At 39.5% G+C, this 20,141-nt stretch overlaps 1 protein-coding gene across 13 annotated transcripts in view; it reads right to left on the reverse strand.

Annotated features, from left to right (window-relative positions):
* The window catches only part of nrxn2b (neurexin 2b), a 682,163-nt gene that overhangs the window by 404,992 nt on the left and 257,030 nt on the right, over positions 1–20,141 (reverse strand). The window lies entirely within an intron of this gene.

Genomic DNA, 20,141 nt, shown 5'->3' on the forward strand with positions numbered 1-20,141 from the left:
TAGGAAGCCAAAGAAGAGAAGCCAACATATGAGAACATGGGTAACACATTTTCCTTGATTAAACATTTATTAGCACATATTTTAAATCTTGTTTAATGACAAATTCATTGTCTTCCTTCCTGTATCAGAATGATATATACTGTAAATGTCATTCATAACTGCTAAACAAACATTTGATGCTCAGTGGACGTGACGTGGTTGACTCAAAGGGAAGCTTAAGGAGCCGGAAATGATTGAGGGAGGTTTTAGTCATCAATCTCTGCGCTGTTTTTCCTTTATAATTACACACACATATATACATATATGTAAATCCTATGTGCCAAATTCAATGTCATCTTGGCATTGGAGTTTAAGAACTGTAGACTGCATTCAGTACACTCTTCTCCAATGTCACTAAAATGTAGGAACAGTATTCCAAAGTTTAAGACAAGGGCATTTAATCATATGCTTATTTAACAGAAGGCTAGACCACTCTGGAAATATACCCTAGAGTACAACAAAAGTGTGTATATCCCTCATTAGTGAAATTTCATTCTTTTCTGACTTTACTTAAGAAGACAGCCTGGATCCTCGTGGACAAAGATGTAGAACATCCTTTACAGGATTGTCTGCCATCTTTTACTGAGAAATGCTGTTTTCCAGTATGGTAGGGAGATTTTTTAGAAGACAAATTGAGACTTAACTCCAGGTCATCAGCTAAGCCACGGATCTACCTGTGACATCCATCTACCTCAGAACTGAAAAGAAGTAAGATCTACAAATATGCAAGTGACAGACTGTAGTCAAAGTAAAAAGAAGCACATAAGCACGGAAGTTTGTTTTTGTGCAAATACATGGATTTTTGGAGTTATTTATTTTTTACAGCTTCTAATGCAGTGCATCTTAAGAAAACACATGCAAGTGGAAAAGTGGAAAAGTGCTGCAAAAGCACACGAAACACAATGGAGATAGAAAAAACAACAATGACAACCAATGAAAGTTGAATAAACCACCAAGGAAACATTTTTGGAGACGCAATAATGTGACGGAACAGCTAACAGTGGATAACTGACAGAAGCCAAAATGTAAAGGATCACATGGAGGGATGCTTAAAAGAAGCAGTGGTGAGGAAGAAAAGGATACAAGTGTGCTTTCTAGTCACTATCATTTAGTGCTGCTCAGAGAGAGAAAAAACAAGCAGTGATCAATTTAAATACCTGTACTTCTACCACTGTGGCAGAATGATGTGGTTTTCAGCAAAGTGTTATGACTGTCTTCATAAATATTCATGAAAAAGAAAAAACACATGATGATTTAACAGGGGTGAAAACATGTGTCAACAACGCTCAGTGGAAGATAAAAATAAAGCAAACACTAAACAAGTTGTAAACTCATTTTGCTAATAACAACCCTTTGATACCCTTTGGAGATTCCAAATACTGAGTGAGAATTCAGTGTCCCTCTGAATGGCATTTGAGTTTATAGGGTATGCCATTAGCAATGCATTTTTGATTATCATTGCAAAATCGTAAACAATACTGTAATAAAACAAGTAAACAAGAAATGGACAACCAAATAAAAAAACAGCTGTGCACTTTAACAGAATTTCAATTGCAGTAAATGAGACAATTCCTTAAACACTGAAGTAAAAATCTCTAAATGTAGTTTGTTATGTGCACCACTGTTTGCAATAAGCTGTACTTTGCCACATTACCAGCACACCAACACAAGTGAGTGGCTGAAAGAACTGGCACCACTACTTGGTGCATTCTTCCATGTCCACCCTGGTATGAACATTTTCCTGCCAACTTGCACAGAGAAAGGTTTTTAGATGCGGGGCACAAATTGCCAGCTGCCATCATGCAGGCATCCCTGTGCACAACTAGCCAGATGCTGAACAAAGATCATGATACCAGCTCAGCAGTGAAATAACTAATTTGTATAGTGTTGGCTAATTATGTCAACACATGCAAAAGGGTCTTCCACAGCTGAAAGCTGGCACATTATGCAGCGCTATTCAAAATTTGGCTGAAATTCTCGGGTATTCCTGAGCCTAGCGTGTATTAATAATAATCGGTTGTGTTGTTGTGAATTTTCAGCAAATGAAGACAGTAAGGACAAACAGCTATAACAAACATATCTGAAATTGAAAAAGCCTGCACCAATTTTTCTCTTTAGGGAACTGAGCATGCCAAGGAAGAATTAGACCTGAAGCTGAATGAGAGGGGGAAAGAAATCCTTGTACTTCCCCACACGCATGCTCATATAAAGCTCAGCCATGCAGGATGTCACTGGCTCTGGGAAAACACCTAGTTGAGAGCTGGCAGATATTTAAAAAAGGACACCCCTATCCATTTTTCAAAGCTTAGCAAGGCTCACCTTTTTTGTGTTCTCCAGTGACAACCGTAATAGAAATCAATGTGTCTGGGGCACCGATGGAGCCAGATGAGTTAATGTGGAATCGATAGCTAATGTCACAGTCATTTTTCCTCATCCACCAACAAACAGAGGAAGGCACGAGGTGGTCTGCACTGCTGGGGAGTGGCTGAGGGTCAGTGGGCTGAAAGAAAAGTGAGGCCACAGAGGCCGTCCTGAGATTCCTCATAAACCTACCCGTACCAGTCTTAATGATAGCTCTTGATACTTCCTAAGGCAATTGATAGCTAAGACACACCTTAACACACAGTAAAACCATGTCTTTCTGGGAGTTAATGATAATATTCTGCCCCAGTTATTTAGTGCATCAATGCTTGTGCTTAAAAGCTTACAGCAGTCTGAAAAATATCTAAATACTGAACAAAAGCCCCCATTGTACAACTATGAAAACAAAACATTTGACACACACTTCTCCAATTGACCTTTGCTAATCTGTCTCTGATACTTCCTGGGGTAAAGAGATTTAAATGGGAATTCCATCAGGAAACACTTCACACAGAAGAGTGCAACTGAAGTTATGACGCACAGTTGTTTGCTATCTGAAGAGATCATAAAAACAAACAAATGTATCAACACAAATATGCCGGCAAAATGTATGAGGCATGGCACCGAGGGCAGCTGAAAAATGCATTCGCAGGCACACATTCAGAATCCCTCCAGGCCACTACAATTAGAGTTGAAGCTTCCCATAAAACCCAACCCTGTAATAATCCCCCAGTCCTTAAATATTTATGGACCAGTGCCTACAATCCCCCACATCTCCTTTATTATTTGTCAGCAGAAATGATTTAGCCTCTGGAAGACTGCTACATAGATACATGCATTCAGAAAATTACAGGGCCACTGCTCAGCAATGGTTATTGCACTCTTTATACTGCTACCAGCAGTCTAAATAGGGTAAACAAAAATCTTCACAGTCTATAGAAGGGAAGCAGACCAGTGTTGCGACGCAAACTGACAGACACCTCTCAACTGTGATTGCTGAGAGAAAATATATACTTTTGGTTGGGATTTGTAGCCGTCTATTGAATGCAGGCAAACTGTTAAGCCTGTGTGCACTGACAGGTGGTCTGGAGGCCATAATAAAGCACAGTCGTAAAGTTAGATGCAGTTCTATGGATTTAAAAAACAAAATAAACCAAAGAAGCAAACATATATGCCAAAGTTAAGGTGGAACATGCTCAAAGATGATGAATCCAAGATACATTACATAACTAAAAGTAGCCTTGTTTTGACTATAGTTCATGCTTTCTCACCGCATTAGCAGCTGTACAGCAGATAACCCTCTTTAAGCATAAAACCTATTTACTGTAATAATATTTACTAAGTAGCACAATGCCAGAGAAGTCTCCCCTAAATGACACCATGCCCCAGCGGAGCGAATGGTTCTGTACATCCGCCTAAGTTTACAGACGTGCCATGTGTGTTACTTGGCCAAGTGTGAGCATGTGCACAAAATACATCTTTTGAAGTGGCCCACAGATTAAATTACTTTCGGCATGGACAGTAGGGAGGGGGAAATTGAGGAAATGATTAAAAAATAAATGGAAAAATGATTTCCCATCCCGGGCCCTGTCACAAAGGAGGGAGAAGGCAATGGGGTGACTGCATGCTTATTTATTTGGTTGAGGCCAACGCACGCCTGATGTAGCTGCTCATTATAAGACATTACCAATTTATCCCCCTCTATCTTTCCCGACCACTACAGGCTGCGGCTCCTGGGCCAGATTACGTAAATGAAATAATCCTAATCTCTATTCGCAGTTAATTATGACCACAGGAAAACAATCCAAACTAGGCTGGCACCCTTTTAGCATGCTGAATTGGTCCTCACATGATACCCTGCAAGTGACCTTCAAGCTCTCAAGCTACATACTGCTCTAAGCATTAGAATAGCTATTTTGTAGGTTGTTTTCAGCTTTAACAAATAAGACACAACTACTTATTCAGTGCCCCACTATCGGCTTGAATTACTTTCTTACCTTTTGACAGAAACCTGTAAAACTTTGATTAGCTTCTAAGCTTCTGATAGCCACTAGGCTATCTGATTCAGGAGATCAGAGAACCTCTGCTGCCCTCTCCTTGTACTGGGCCGTGTACCCAACACCTCAGGATCCATGTCACTGTGATTCGTTTATTCTAGCCTGTACCTGGACCTTGGGAATTGTGTGTCTGTGTGTGCTTTTGTTTGTGTGTGTGTGTGTGTGTGTTGAATGAATGGGTTGCCAACCATTAGTATTAAGTCAGCCATAAATTACTACACCGGCATCCATACTTCACCAGTTGCCACATAATTACATTTCAAAGACACTGTGTGTATTGACCTCGGAGAAGACCAAGATGTCATAAATAACAGGCATGCTAAGTCTCCATGTTACATTCCCTGAAAGCTTCATGATGATCCTGTATGCGCATACAGGCAGATGCACGGAAAAGGGTTTACACCTTGAATTCTCACTATGAGATTGTAAAATATTCTGATCACATGTCTCTATATGTTTCTGAGCATGTATAAATATAACATCACACATCTTTATGTATTAAGTTTTTTACTTTCTCTATTTTTTGTCATATCCTATGACATCGTCATATCTCAGGGTCGCTGATGACAGAAAAGAGAAGCTCCCATTAATCATCAGTGAATCATGTAGCCTCTGTCATTTTAACAGTATGAGTGTTTCACTTTATCTATAAATGAGAGGAACACTGTGAACACATTTTATATTTTGCATGGAAATATAGGCACAAATGTTGTATATTGGCAATCTATCGTCAACACAAGTGCATCAAAACCGATTAATGAGCTGAAGCCCTGCTAAATATGAACTGCAGAGCTGCTCTCACTGTCTGAAAAGCACAGCGAGGCACACCTAGCGAAACAGCGAAGACATCTGATAAAGTGATATTGTTCTTAAAGACAGGGTACTGGTGAGCCGTGCACTGTCGCTGGGAGATGTGTGTGGAGGCTGAGACAGGGCAAGGGCAGGATGCAGAAGGAAGCATTGTTTACGTCCTGTCTCTCCCTCCACTCTATCTGTTTGCCATCTATCAGCACCTGACAACCTTGACAGGTTAGAGAGAGATAGCACCTCAATACCACTGGGATAGGATGCGCAAGATACAAGCCGACACACGGCCTGGATTTGTGTGCCTGTGTGCCTGTGTGCAAGGGGAAGGAAGGGTCATGTCTTACCACCTACGACTTCACATCCTCATCTCATCCTTAGGGTATGTTAACAGACCAACAGAGCGACAAAAACAAAAAAAACCCAAGCACTCAAGCACTCAAGGAATATGCCTACTGTAGGTGTGTGTACCTGTGATTGATCTATTTATCTATTTCTTTACGCAGCGTGACTGTGAACTACACTAACTGTGATTAGATTTAGTATGAACAATGTCATTTTTGAAGATGCATCAAACAAATACACAGAATTACCAGCTGGAGATATTACACGTTACATCCTTTAATTTCTGTACAGTAGGAAACCTGGAGGCAAATGCACAACATGTAACAAAATAACTAAAAAAAAGGTGTTTGAGCATTTCAAAATGATTCTGCTCCAATTGTACACATTTAATTAGTACACACTGTTGCAATAATTAGGCACAGGAAGCAGAAAGAATCTGAAAGAACATATCTCAGGAGAGATTTTATAGAGAATGACCCTGTGAAAAGGATTTGAAAACAACATCAGGTACAAGGAACTCCAGACACACACCCACGCAGACTATACATGCACACATGAGCACAGCACGCACTGAAGAAGAGTTGTGCTGGAGCCATATGGACTAAATGGATTTAGAAACAGTGGATTATGCTGGCATGCTGAGCAGGTGAGTATATATTCCTAACTGAGCAGATGCTTCACAGGTGGAGGTATGTGTGTGTGTGTGTGTGTGTGTGTGTGTGTGTGTGTGTGTGTGTGCGTTGAAGGTAGGAACATGTGACTGCTGTGAAAAAAGTATCTTCCCTCATTCTCATTTGTTTGTTCTTTTTGCATATTTGTCACGCTTACATCTTTCAGATCATCGAAATCTTTAGAAAGTTTAATATTAGATTATTGATTAATGATTATTATTATTTGCTGAAGACATTGTGTATATTTTTCCTTTTGTTTGTTGCTGGGTTTATGGAGATAATCTCAATTTATTTGTTTTTGTTTCCTTTTCATCTTTCTGGGCTCTGATTTTTCTGGCTCATGCCAAGGCGGTATACTTTACCTCTAGATTATTCATCAGCTGTTTGTCCTACAGTATATAAGACATGGTTCTGATTGGATATTATCACAGCTGGTCATGTTCAGGTAATTTAAGAAGATGACACACTGTTTTTTTACTGTCTGATGAAGAGCAGTTGTACTCAAAACATTAAATACTAGATGCATCAAATAAGGAAATTAGAGTTCTCCTGTGTTCTTTCATATAAAAAAAAAGTTTTCCTACCTGCTTCCTGCTTTGCCCACCCCTCCACCCAATGTTAAATCACAAGTTAACTGTGATTAACCATATTTAATTCCCCTAGTCACACGCAGTCAATTGCTAGCCCTGCAAAATTAAGAATTCACTTTAATAGAACCTGTCAGAGAAAGTGAACTAGACTAGATAACCTCAAAGAGCAACACATCATGCTAATAACTAAAGAAACTTAAGAACAGATGAGAAACAAAATCACTGACGTCTATGACTCTGAAAAGTGTAGCAAAGCTGTTTCGAAGACTTTGTGACTCATTTTTCACAATTAGAGACAACTCGGTGTTGAACAGTGGTGAACCTTCCCAGGAGTGGCTGGTCTTCCAAAATGATTCCAAGAGTCCATCAATGACTCATTCAAGAGGTCGCAAAAGAAACCAGAACAACATCAGAAGAACTGCAGGCCTCACTTGCCTCATTTAAGCTCAGTGTTTATGATTCAACAACAAGAAAGAAACTGGGCAAAAAGAGCATCCGGAGAAATCAAAGGATCATTTTATATTTGCATAAAAACCAACTGATCCCCAAGACTTTGGGAAATTATTCTGTGAGATGAAAGCTAAAACTTTTAGAAAGTTTACATCCTGTTACATCTGGCATTAAATATCATACCAACAGTCAAACATGGTGGTGGTAGTGTGATGTTGGGGCTGCTTTGCTCCTTCAGGACCTGGATGAGTTGCTGTAATTGTTGGAAAATCATAAGGGGGGAAATGTCCAGCCATCGGTTTTTGCTGTGAAGCTCAAGCGAACTGCCCAATGATCCAAAACATACCAGCAATCCCACCTCTGAATGGCTCAAAAAGATAAAAAATTAGAAAAAGAGAAAAAGAAAAAGAAGGCTTTAAAATGGCCTAGTCATATTATGGAGTTAAATCTGATCAAGATGCTTTGGCATGACCTTAAACACACTATTTATGCTCAACCTCACCAAGAGGTTGCTGCCAATGGTTTCGTGTTTATGAACAACTTGCAATTAACTGCATAATTCAGCAAGTTTGTATTTGGTATTTCATCTCTTCAAGCAGGCATTTGTGCATGTGTGTCTTGTCATTTCTATTGATTAAACTTTAAATAACTCGCTGAATAAATACCAGGAATCACAAAACAGACATACAAACTTCTGCACCCTTGAGATGCAGATGTCAAAACCATCATCTTAATAAACATATATGCACCCAAAGTCTGTAAGCTTTTCCGACATGGCGTCCGGAACACCCAATCACAGCTAATAAAGGAGGCTAATGAACTCCTCTCATTATGTCGATGCTAATCATGTAACACAATCTTGTAATTTGACACACTTGATTTACGGAGGAGGACCCCCCACCCCAAACACCGCCATCACTTTCTACCCTCAATTCACCGCCCTCCACACAAACTATCTTTTACCATTAACAATCTGAGCATGTCACAGTTTGAGACGTGCATAATGACTTGCTTATCTCACACTGAGATGATGCAAGAGGGAACGGCAGAAAGAACAAATCGCAGTTGGAGCTGTCAAAGCGCAGACAATTTTAAGGTGACCGACAGCTGATGTTTCCAGCATGCAAGAATGCCGCACGTGCCATGTGTGCACAATTATACACACATGGCACGTAGTTTACAAATGTTATTTGGTATGAGTATGAAATAAATCCCCAACCTTACAAATCCTCATCACAACATCTGCTGATAAGAAGCATGCAGTCAAATGCTCTCAGAAAGACATCTGGACATGTACACAATATGCTTTATGTTCCACTGCAAGATTCTACTGTGCCCACAGACAAATATCAAATGTGTTTGCTGACACATGAATGATAACAAATGATTTAAATCCCTCTCTCAAGCTTCAGTTTGTTGAACAAAAAGATTGCATAAAAATCTGAGGAACTAAAGCATTTTTAACACAATCACTTCATTTCATGAGCTCCAAAGTAATTGGACGAATTAAATAACTGGAAATGACATGTTCGTTTGCTGTAAAAACCCTTTGATGGCAATCACAGCCTGAAGTCCACATGCTGTATTCCCTCCTTTTTAATACTCTGCCAGGTCTTTGCTGCAGCAGCTTTCAGTTGCTCTTTGTTTGTGGGCCTTTCTGTCAACAAGTGAAATGCTTGCTCAGTTGGGTTAAGATCAGGTGACGGACTTGGCCATTGAAGAATATTCCACTTCTTTTCTTTAATAAGCTCCTGGGTTGCTTTGGCTCTGTGTTTTGGGTCATTGTCCATCTGTATTATGAAACGCTGCCCAATCAATTTGACTGCTTTTAGCTGGATTTGAGAAGAGAGTATGTATCTGAACACCTCAGAATTCATTTGGCTGCTTCAGTCCTGTGCCACATCATCAATAAAAAGTGTCCCAGTGCCACTGGCAGACACGCACGCCCAACCCATCACACTGCCACCAACGTATTTTACAGATGCTTTGGATCAAGAGCCGTTCCGAGCCTTCTCCATACTTTTTTCTTGCATCGTTGTGGTAGAGGCTGATCTTTGTTTCATCTGTCCAAAGACCTGGCCTTTTTTTTTTTAGATCTTTTTCTGCAAAGTCCAATCCAGCCTTTCTATTCTTGAGGTTGATGAGTGACTTGCACCTTGCAGTGAACCCTCTGTATTTACTGTCATACATTTTTTACATGCAGCCACTTCACTTATCCCTGATGATGACAACTGCAGCAAAGATAATGACTGTGAAGGAACTATTGATTATGTTAATGCCAGTGATGATGATGATGTTAGTAGTGCTGGTATTTGAATAATGAGAAAGATGGTGATGACTAACAGTCAGACTGTTAGCAATAATGAAAAAGGTGACAAAAGGTGAGGATTTCTCATGAGTCATTTGACCCAGTGTGTTGTGTTCTTGTATTTTCATGTCATTTTGTATTATGGTTTATGGTTAAGTTCATTTAGTAAGTCTTGAGTTTATTTCTATATTGCCTAGGTTGTCCTGTTTTGCTCCTTGGTTGTTAGGTTCCCCTTGTGTCTTTGTCCTGGGTTTGTATGTGAGTCTTTGTGTCTTGTTTCCCTTCCTTGTGTTTCATTCCAGTGTTTCCCCAGCCTATCATGTCACCCTCGTGTTTCTCTCTCGCTCTCTCCCTCGCGTTCCCCACTCACTCCCCCTTGCCCTCTTTGTGGTGTCGGTGTGTTGTCCCTCTTGCCTGTCCCCGTGTCATGTTGTGAGTCTGCGTCTTTGTGTTTCTGTTTTATTTTTGACAGTCTTGTGTTCCATGTTCAGTGTGTTTAGTTTTGCTTCCTCTGTCTCATTGTGTACATTTGTCTCAGCTGTGTTCCCCACGTGTTTCCAGGTCCCTTGTCATTGTATTTTGTATTTAACTTGACCTACAGGTACATTTAGGTTTGAGCCCTGCTCTGACTGCATTAACAGGAATGAGAATCGAATACGATGGAGAATTTAAAGCCATTTCAGCTGCTGTTTTGTGACTAAAACTGAATTTAGCCATTGCATCCAATTGAACATGACAATATGCTATTAAAGGATCAAATCCAATTTTCATGTCAAGAGTATCATCCTGCATCATTCAACAAACTGTCACAACAGACATATACATATACAACAGCCAAAGTAACTGCTCTCAACATCCATGTCTGGTGCATGTTGTTGTGAGGGGTCTAAAGAATACAGAAGAGATATAGATGTATGTTATTTATTTATTTATTTATGAAACAGAGTTCATTATTAAAGCAGAAAATAGTGTAGAGGTCCAGCTAATTATTAGCTAATGTATGGCTGAGCAAAACCATGCAGTGTACACACATGCTCAGAGTGCAAAGATGTTAAACCAGTAAAGTGCAAGCAACATTAAGTAATTAATTAACTTTATATCAATAGCTACCTCTTCAGTTCTCCACTGGTTATAAAATTTCTTACCAGCCAAAAGAGCAAACAAATTGCAGAAGATTTGATTTACATCGGCATGGCCCTAAACATTGGGCTTATAATCAAAAATGTTAAAGTATGTGTACAACCAGAGTGTGGCAGCAGTTACAGGCACAGAGCAAAAGTTCAAATGGAGGGAGAGAAGAGCAAAAGAAAGAAGGGAGTGAGGGAGGAAGAAGACAATGAACGAAGGAAGACAAGTAACAGATGGAACAGAGACTGAGGTCATCTTCACTCGTGTCAGAAGTCAAAACATGATTATAATGAGAGGAATTCTGTCTATTCTTTTATCTCCCTGTCTAACCTACGGGAAGTGATGCAAATGATATATCATCCACAAATGTGTCTGTTTGGAAAGAGAATAAAACCGAGACAGAGCAGACCCTGAACACGGACTGATGGGCAGAAAATATAAATTACAGAATAATTCAAAGGGCCTCGCTTTCAGTCAAAGACAGAGCAACGAAGACACATTTGTTTTAACACAGACAGAGATTCTTTGTTTGTTAATGAGAATGTGTATAGGACTGTCACAGAGTCAATATCAAGCACACCCTTTTATCTACCGCGTGGTGGAAATCTGTGTCATTGCAGCCAGTGTGTTAAGATGTCGTTATTCCCTTATCAAGAAGAAACTCAGTAGACAAAGGCCAAACACAAGGCTTAGACTTCACACTGCCTTCATTAAAATACAAGTGCTCTCCATGTTTGATGAAATATTGTCACAGCTTTATTGGCTGTAGGCATTTCAAACCATTGATCACAATCTCTGCTACAGCTCCAGCGAGGACAGCAACATTTTAATTTATTAACTAAATGAAAATGAATAACTAAAACACTAGCTTACGAGGACGTGACAGTTTAATTATATCCGACGGGTTTTCATCAAAAGCCTTTTTCTAAATTCACTAAGTTACAAAATACATAAACATGCAGCAAAACTAAATGCAATACTCTTGTGTATTCTACTCACACACACATTTTCATGCACGTAGTCATTAAGTGTATACCTCTTTGTGCCATAACCCTATTATTAAGTTACTTTGCTACAAGGCAAAGCACAGCTCCCCTTGTTACAAGGAAAACTACACAAAGTAGCCTCCCACACACGCTCGTATGCGAGTGAAGTGCATCTATCTGCATTCAGTACATAAGCATACTGTTTGGTAACCAGAAAACAAAGGTATACGCTATATTCAATAAAGGGATAAGAAGAAGCTATGCAAATGTAGCAGAGAAGTCCAAGGCCACAATTTTATCAGATGAAAACTAAGCAACAACAGTACACTGTAAGCTGAATGCAGCTGAAGACCCCAACTGAAGAAAGCTGTTTTGCTAGACTCCCCAGGCTTTGTGCAAAACATTTAATATGTCACAACTTTGTTATTAAATATAACATATACAGTATGTCATGTTTATCAGTATACAGTTTGCTAAGTGGACTGTCTCAGGTTTGATACGTACAGGTTTGAGCTCACCGACTGCCATGTGTCTTGTAAGATTTATTACACGCCACCCAGCAAGTATGTCTGGAATTCACCGAATGGTGTCCTGTGCGATTTAGCCTGCAAAGTGAGGCATTTATATTGCTGCGAACAGGACACCTAAAATATGAATTATAATAATTTCGTCCAAACTATCTCATAGTTTCTAATAAAATATGTAAGTCGGCAGTCAAATTCACCACAAAGTTTCAAACACTACAATCTGTCAGTCATGGATTTAACAGTTTTTGCAGACCCATTGGCACCTGCACAGAGAAAGGCTTGGCAGGAAGCCCAGCAAATAGCAAATCTCTGGAGTGCTGATGCCAGACAGTGGCATGGACACCCCATCACCATGGAGACCGGCACCTGACTAGGAGAAGACTAGGCAATAATAGACATCGTACTACGTTATATATTTTTATCTCTCAATTGGCTTAAAGTATGTGATTTACCAGTTTTTATATTCACGATTATTTCCAAATATCCCTTTTTTTTTTTATAATTATTTGCTCAACAGCTTTAAACCTGATTGGTAAGTGACTTTCAAAGACAAATGTTTTATGTAAGATAGCAGTCATCAAGTGCTGCTGTGTGTGTGAGAGGTTTCAGGAAACTAATCTGTCATTGTGTTATTATTAAAGTTGAGTGAAATATTACTCCACAAGGATGTAAAATATTCACAATTACTTTGTTTCAATTAAAAAAAGAGACCAGAACACTGAGAGATGAATTTTACAGAATATACACATTTGTTTTTTTGAGTCCTTGTTTTAGCATTTATTTCCTCTTTTACTTTGGTAATCCCTGTTCTATGTGTTTAGTCTCCAGTTTTACTTTCCCCAGTCTTGCTCTTCCTCGTGAGTTACAGCTGTGCTCCTTGGTGTGTCTGATAGTGTCTCCCACTAGCCCCAGTCATGTCATATTGTTTGCCTGTTGCCATGATCTTAGTCGCCCGTGTTAGTTTTCCTTGGTCCCTGTGTTTCATGGACGATACATGCCTTCAAATAAAGATTTGTTTTTTAAGTTTTTTAGTCTGCCTAGCTCTTCCTAATCATGACAATAGTATGGTTCGGCCATTGCCTAGTATGAAACTCTTCCTCAGATCAGGATGCAGCATAAAAAGTTATGATCAACAGGGTACAAACAATTTCTAAAACAAAACTAGAAGCACTACTTACAGTCTTATCACTCCTGTACCATTAAAATAGAGCAGACACCACAGGATGTAAGTTAAGGCTAAATGGGGAGCAAAATATTTATCTATTCATGAAAAACTTAAAACTGAAATATTAAAAAACCTACATTTTTTGGTTTAAAGAAGGTCCAAGGGACTATAAGTTTGTGCATGCTTTCAAAATAATATTTAATCATTATTGTAACACTGTTTTCTACTTAATTGTGTAAAGACAAATGAGTCATTCATTATATTTTCATTTTTTAATGCTTCAATGCAATGATTATCTGTGTTTATGTTAAATACAATACAGTGAATTATATTAACATTGATTATTATTATCATGTTGGTTTGTGTTAAACTAAGAATACTTCTCTTTTACAAACACACAAGAACTTTGGGTCTACGTGGAAACATCCTGCTCACATTAGCTTCGATATTCACCGCAAAACGAGGTATTGATTTTTCATCACCATCATCATCTCCATCACCACCGCAACCACACTCTATGATTTTAATCAATTATGCATACACCATTCAAACACGATCTGCACATTTCTAATTGCCTCCCCACTGATCTCCATGGCAACAAAGTCTCCAAGCACCACAGCCAAGTTTCCTCCCCATTCCCTTGTACAATCAGTCTTCCCCCCCCCCCACCCCTCACTCTAATTTTCCTCATTAACTCTAACTCAGAAACCGAAAAAAGCAAGTAATGCTTTCATCCATTTTTAATAATGCTCGTCGCTTTCTGTCTACCCACGAAAGTCTCGTGTTTTCTTGCTTCTCTTGCCTTTGTCTTTACAAATAAATTCCAGACCTGTGAAGTGTGTCAACAGCACTTAGGATTATACTTTGATTTGAACAGTTTGGAAATTCCACTGGGGAGGAAGAGAAGAAAGTTTAGAGAATTACTTTTACATTCATGTCTCTGTAGAGGTAAAACTTCTCCTGAAAAAGGAAAAAAAATGAAACCTTCCTTGGTGCAGAGTCCCTGTGGAAGGATAGTATTGTGCAAAAACTGTTGAACATTTCTCATGATTCATTTATTATTGATTTTTTTTTTTTTTAGCTCAAAGTGGGTTTTTGTTTCCAAATTTTTGTCTTTCAAAAATGCTACCACCAGTCTAACCAAGTCCAAAGTTCCAAGTAAAAAAAATAAAACAAAAAACTAAGGCGATGGTATTCTGATATTCTAAAAATCAAGACTCCTCAATATATGATTTTTTGTGTGTGTGTGTGTGAGTGTGTGCAGGGAAAGATGAAACTAAGAGATGAAAGTCATTCCTTCCACCTTTCCCCCTGCTTTACTGTATGCCCTTTGACTCACATTGACATTTACAGAAACACACCCACAAACCCATTCTACCTCAACCTAGAATCTTACATCATGCAGACATCTAAGCAGTACATGGCTGCTAACAAGCTCTTGCTTCAGCTCTGACTGTTGATTAGGCCAGGTAGTCAATACAAACCACAGCCAGAATCCTAGTATGCCACACACACTCAGGTGTCTTTTATCAGCCTCGCCCCAGCCTCCAGCTCCACCAGCAGTCAATAGCTGGAAGAGACTAATCCATAACTGGAGCAGCAGCAGAGTATGTGACCTGAGACACCTGCGATTAAGAGTGAACAGTCATGTGGCATGAGCACCAACATCTGGCGGTCGGGAGCAACACTTGTGGCCTCATGTCACAAACAAGCTCCACACACATACACACAGTGTTGCGTGTGTATTTCATGTGCAAAATTCACACACGAGACTCATTTGACACAAAGCTGGCTGTCAGGACTGCACTGATAGATGCTTGCCCTGCAGTATGGAGAAAACAGCGGTATCTCTTCAGAGGATGTGAATCTTGCACTGAAACAGAAAGTGCAGATATATAAGCTGTTACGTATGATTGTTTATATGTATGAGTGAGTGTGCGTGTGCATGTGGACACACGGACATATTAACGCACCCAGGAAGCGTGAGGGTTTGCTAGTATACTGCCTTCCAACCACTTCTCACAGTAATCGCATGCAAATATACACAAATTAGGAAACAAACACAACCTGTGTTGTTTGTCCTCGTGGACGTATTAACACTCAGTCACAGCAGCATTTATAAAAAAAGTATGAACAAAAAACAATGTGTTTTAATGCAATCACTCCAGTCAATGATTAGCTCATCAAGGCAAACAAACCATGCTATTGTGTTCAATTTAAATGATGTCTAGGTCACCTCAAATTAGTGTTGTATAAACTGTCTTAACCACTGCTGACTGAGAAACAGTGGCAGCAACTGTAATTGAACTTCACATTCAGGAGGGGTAATCACCATGTTGCCAGGATTTAAGCATCGCCTACTTTGCAGTGGCACAAATGTTTGCTGTGCTGCTTTTGATATCATTATGGGAGAACCGCGTTTTGATTGTGACTCAAAGGTGTATAAAATTTGACTTTAGAAAGCATGCAGCAAAAGACAGGAGAACCAGTATTTCCACTTCATGTTCTACTAACAAAGGAGCTAAAAGGTCTGAGACACTGAGACTATATCATTGTTTTTAGTACTTAAACAAAACACGCTGATTGATAAAATGTTAATGAAAAGCAATACAATCCTGCACCTGCACATTAAAAAAATGGTGCATGGAACATCTCCACACTTCACAGTGTAATAGAGTTTGCTAGGCGATGCACAGTAGCCTCTAGCTGTGATCACTGTGCCCTTTGCGAGTGTGAGCCCAGCACGTGAGCAGTGTGTTTCTATGCCCGTGCACTTGTGTAAAGCACTACCGCCTGCCTGTGTGATGGATGCCCCTTTTTGTAGCACAGGTTAGAAGGCATCCTTGATGGGATAGGCCAACTGTTCATCAGTCCCCAGCCCCTACCGATCTCTCGTCTCTCCCCTTCGCACCGCCATTCATTCTCCCCCTCCTATTCCAGCTGCATATGATGAATGGCCTACACAAGAAATGTGCTCTATTTTTTTTTCCCTCTGCCACGAGCCTTGGTTCACCCTTTCATCTGATTGCTTCTTTTATTTTCTTTACCTTTTTTGCCATTCTCAGCCATCCATCTCTCATGAAAGGGTGGTGGTTAATGAATCTCCAGTGTTTTTCATTTAGCTTCAATCTATAGCCTGAAAAGTTAGACCCATCTTTGCTGAACTAAGCCAAATTACTTTACCTTTGCTCAGTTGAATTAAAGGTAGTTTAAAGAAATTCTTGCCCTTGTTGCTTTTGCTGAGCTTTTAACTTGTATCTATTGGTGCTTTAGAGCTTCTCTTGATCAAGCTTTTAGTACTGGGAGAGACGTCTTTCCTATTAGTTTTATTATTATTATTATTGGTTTTATTTTTCTTCAGTAAAAGATTGCACTGATTCCAAATTACAGGAGAGATAGTTTGATAGGAATCTATCTAAGCAGGGCTTCAATATCCTCAGTGCATCTTGTTTATCTAAGCACACATCCTCTGTGATGTGTCGGTCGAACGACATTAATCTGTGTTTATCCTGAGCTGCTAGTGAAGATACCCTGGGATTTATGCACACTCTTCCTTCCTCACTTCAACATAACTGCTCCTTCCGCTGCTACTCATCCACTTATCTAACTAGTGAGATGTTAAGTGAAATGCATCACACCGAGCCATTACTACTGGTGCTTGTTGCAGTTTCACTTTTCAGTCAGATGGCAAACAAGAAAAAAAAATTCTTCAGGATCCAAATTACGATCCTCTGAAGCCAAAGAAAATATCGCTGGGATGGAGACGGGGCTGTCAGCAGGCTTGTTAATAGGGGTGACTTGATAAACGAAGTAATTCATCATCAATTTCCTTGGCAAGGTGCTGCAGAGACAAATTCTCTGCTCTTCTGGCATGGAGGGGGGGGTGCCCTGTCCTTGATGATTAATTTGAATAAACAGAGCAGCGTTAACATTAATGTTGATTGTTGATTAAGTTCAGATCCATTATGTTCCCCCCAACTGAGATGCCCCCTCCATTTTTCTGATATGCCTCTGTCTCATTTTATTTATCTACATCTTAAATATCTGTGAAGTCATGTGCCAGGACTCTTAGTCTGCGTGCCAGTTAGCATCAGGTGCAAAGCAGTTAGCAAATATTCTACTCAAAATAAACTGCATACATTTTCCTTGCAGGCATTGCCAGATCCAATAATTGTAATAGCCTTGAAGTCCTAGTTTACTGGCTGTTTGTTGTTCCTCCCCAACTAACAGAAATGGAGATTTAAAAAAAACTGGACAATGAATCCTATTTGTGAAAACAAAACAGTGTCTGTGAGGAGTTATCTTGTATGGATAAGAGCTACTTAAAAGCATCCCACAGAGCCAAGTTAAAGAATATCAGCTACTTGTTAACACAAAAGACTGTCTTCATACGAAGGCAAATCTATTCTCAAGCTAATGATTTTTATTCAGTTCAAAAAGCAGATTAGAATTATTGTGTGCATTGCCCTCTGGCTGTAAAAACAAAGCTACTGTTTTAAAACCAATATAATCTCTCCCCATGAGAAGCCTAAAGGAAGGTTGGCAAACCAGGTTGAATAATACCACCAATAATGTAGTAAAAGCCAACTTGGCTGAAAACATCCACACTGAGAATATTGTCTTTTACAGCAGGGTCGGCGTACTGACAAGCAAACAAATCATAGAGCTAAACTAAATACTAGAAGGGGCAAGCAGGGCACACACAATCCCATTTTACACATATATAACTGCCACAAAGCGATATTGGAGAATATGTTGGGTGAGTTTCATTTTTTTGGAGCATATACATTACACATATACAGGTGTACTCAGCATATCTATGAACAAATCTTTGCTTTTTACGTACATTTCTTGGTCACAACACTAAAAAACACTAAATTAGCCTTCACTCCTTTATAAATAGCTGAATGTTGCTAATCTCCCTCCCTCTGCCTTTTCTAACAGATATTTCATCATGCATTGAAAGTGCATCCTTTAAAGGAGCTACAGCCCTGTTAATAGTGAGGTGAATGTGTGGGGGCATTTAAATCAACCACGGTGTGCCATCTGAGTCTCCTGTTTATCACCCTGTCATGTGGCAGCTAGTGCTGATCACTAAGACCAAAACATGATCTCTTTCTGACACTAAAGTCTCTACGGGTTCTTAATCTCCTGGGTAAAACCACCCTGTGACAGCTAGAGTGTTTCTGTGCATACAAATTAGTGCTCCACTTTGCTCTCATCCCATCATGTGAAAAGTAGCTTAGCTACTGCTGTAGACAGACTTTTATTAGGGTTTCAAGGCAAAAAAAAAAAAAAACTAGCTAGGGGGCCAGACACAGGTCATATCAATTTGGACTGCCACCTTTAGAGACCCTCTTTCCACATGTGCAGATATATATGGCCATGCATACATAGCCTTGCATATATGCAGATGCAAATCTTTTTCTGCTGAGCACCAATAGGTACAAATGCATATTCCACATGATTTTATAAGTACCTGCGAGACGAAGGCACCGGAATAGCCAAACACACCCTGAGTAGTTTAATTCCGGTGTTGCCATGACGATGACAGAGTCAAGATGTGCCCTTAGGCCTAATGAGCTGAATGGGCAGACACAGAGGGCAATGAGGAGGTTTGCAAAAGTAGCTGCATGTACAAGAAGCAAGACAGCATACAAATGAACTCAAAATGACAACGGAACACGCGCGCACATACGCGCACAAACTCAAACACCAAAAGCATCTTCCTTCCACAGTGTTTGTTCTGAAGCAACAAATGGCATCCCTTCCAAACCCTTACTTTAATGAAGCACTGCAACATGTTGAAAACACATACTTTGCCCAACTACGAACTGTTCTCACGCTCTCTGGAAGCGCAGGGGTTTTTTTTTGTTGTTGTGGTGAATGTAATTAATAACATGCTCAACCGTGCATAAATACTCACATACTCATGGAAAAAAAAGGAAATTACACAATAGGAGGAGCTTCAGAGTCTGGCCTTTATTATACTAAATTAATATAATGTGATTGCTGCACAAGTTTTAGCAGTGCTTAAGACCCAACTAAGTTGTGATCCATGACCAGATCCTCCTGTTTCAAATAAGCTGTGTTATTCTACGATAATCTCTATAAGACATATTGAAGTTTTGTATGTATTTTAACTCTACTTAACTACAAGGCCAAGGTCTATGAACTTCTTAATAGTGATCATGATTAACTACAGTCGGTAGTTTCTCAGAAACAAAGGATTTTTTTGACTGGATTGACTACTACTCAGGAAACTCAAACTGAAAACTGACATCTTGAAGCTTGACTGAAATTTGTAGCTGCCTACATGGACAAGCAATGACAGCACAAGGAAAAGTTTTATGGACAGATGATTTAAAGATTGACTTGTTTGGCTATTATGACAAGAGGTAGGCTTGTATGAGTCTTCTGCCCTCAGCTGAATGTCTCTATTCGGCTTATGCAGAGAGCTAAACGTTAAATGGCTTCAATGAACACTCAGGAGACTGTGTCGCATCCTTCAGAGCTTTACCGATCCTTATTTTTCTTTGTAAAAGTGTAATAACAGAATCAGAATACTGTGTATTTAGTCTCCATGCAAATACACAAAGATTACATTCAATATTGTTGCCATGAGTAAGCAGTCACTACACAATCTCAACATCGACAATACACCCGCATAGCATCTCAAGAAATACAGCTAACACCATATGCTGGTATGT

This window comes from Simochromis diagramma, unplaced genomic scaffold (assembly GCF_900408965.1).
Source record: "Simochromis diagramma unplaced genomic scaffold, fSimDia1.1 OVJJ01000317.1, whole genome shotgun sequence".
Taxonomy (NCBI): domain Eukaryota; kingdom Metazoa; phylum Chordata; class Actinopteri; order Cichliformes; family Cichlidae; genus Simochromis; species Simochromis diagramma.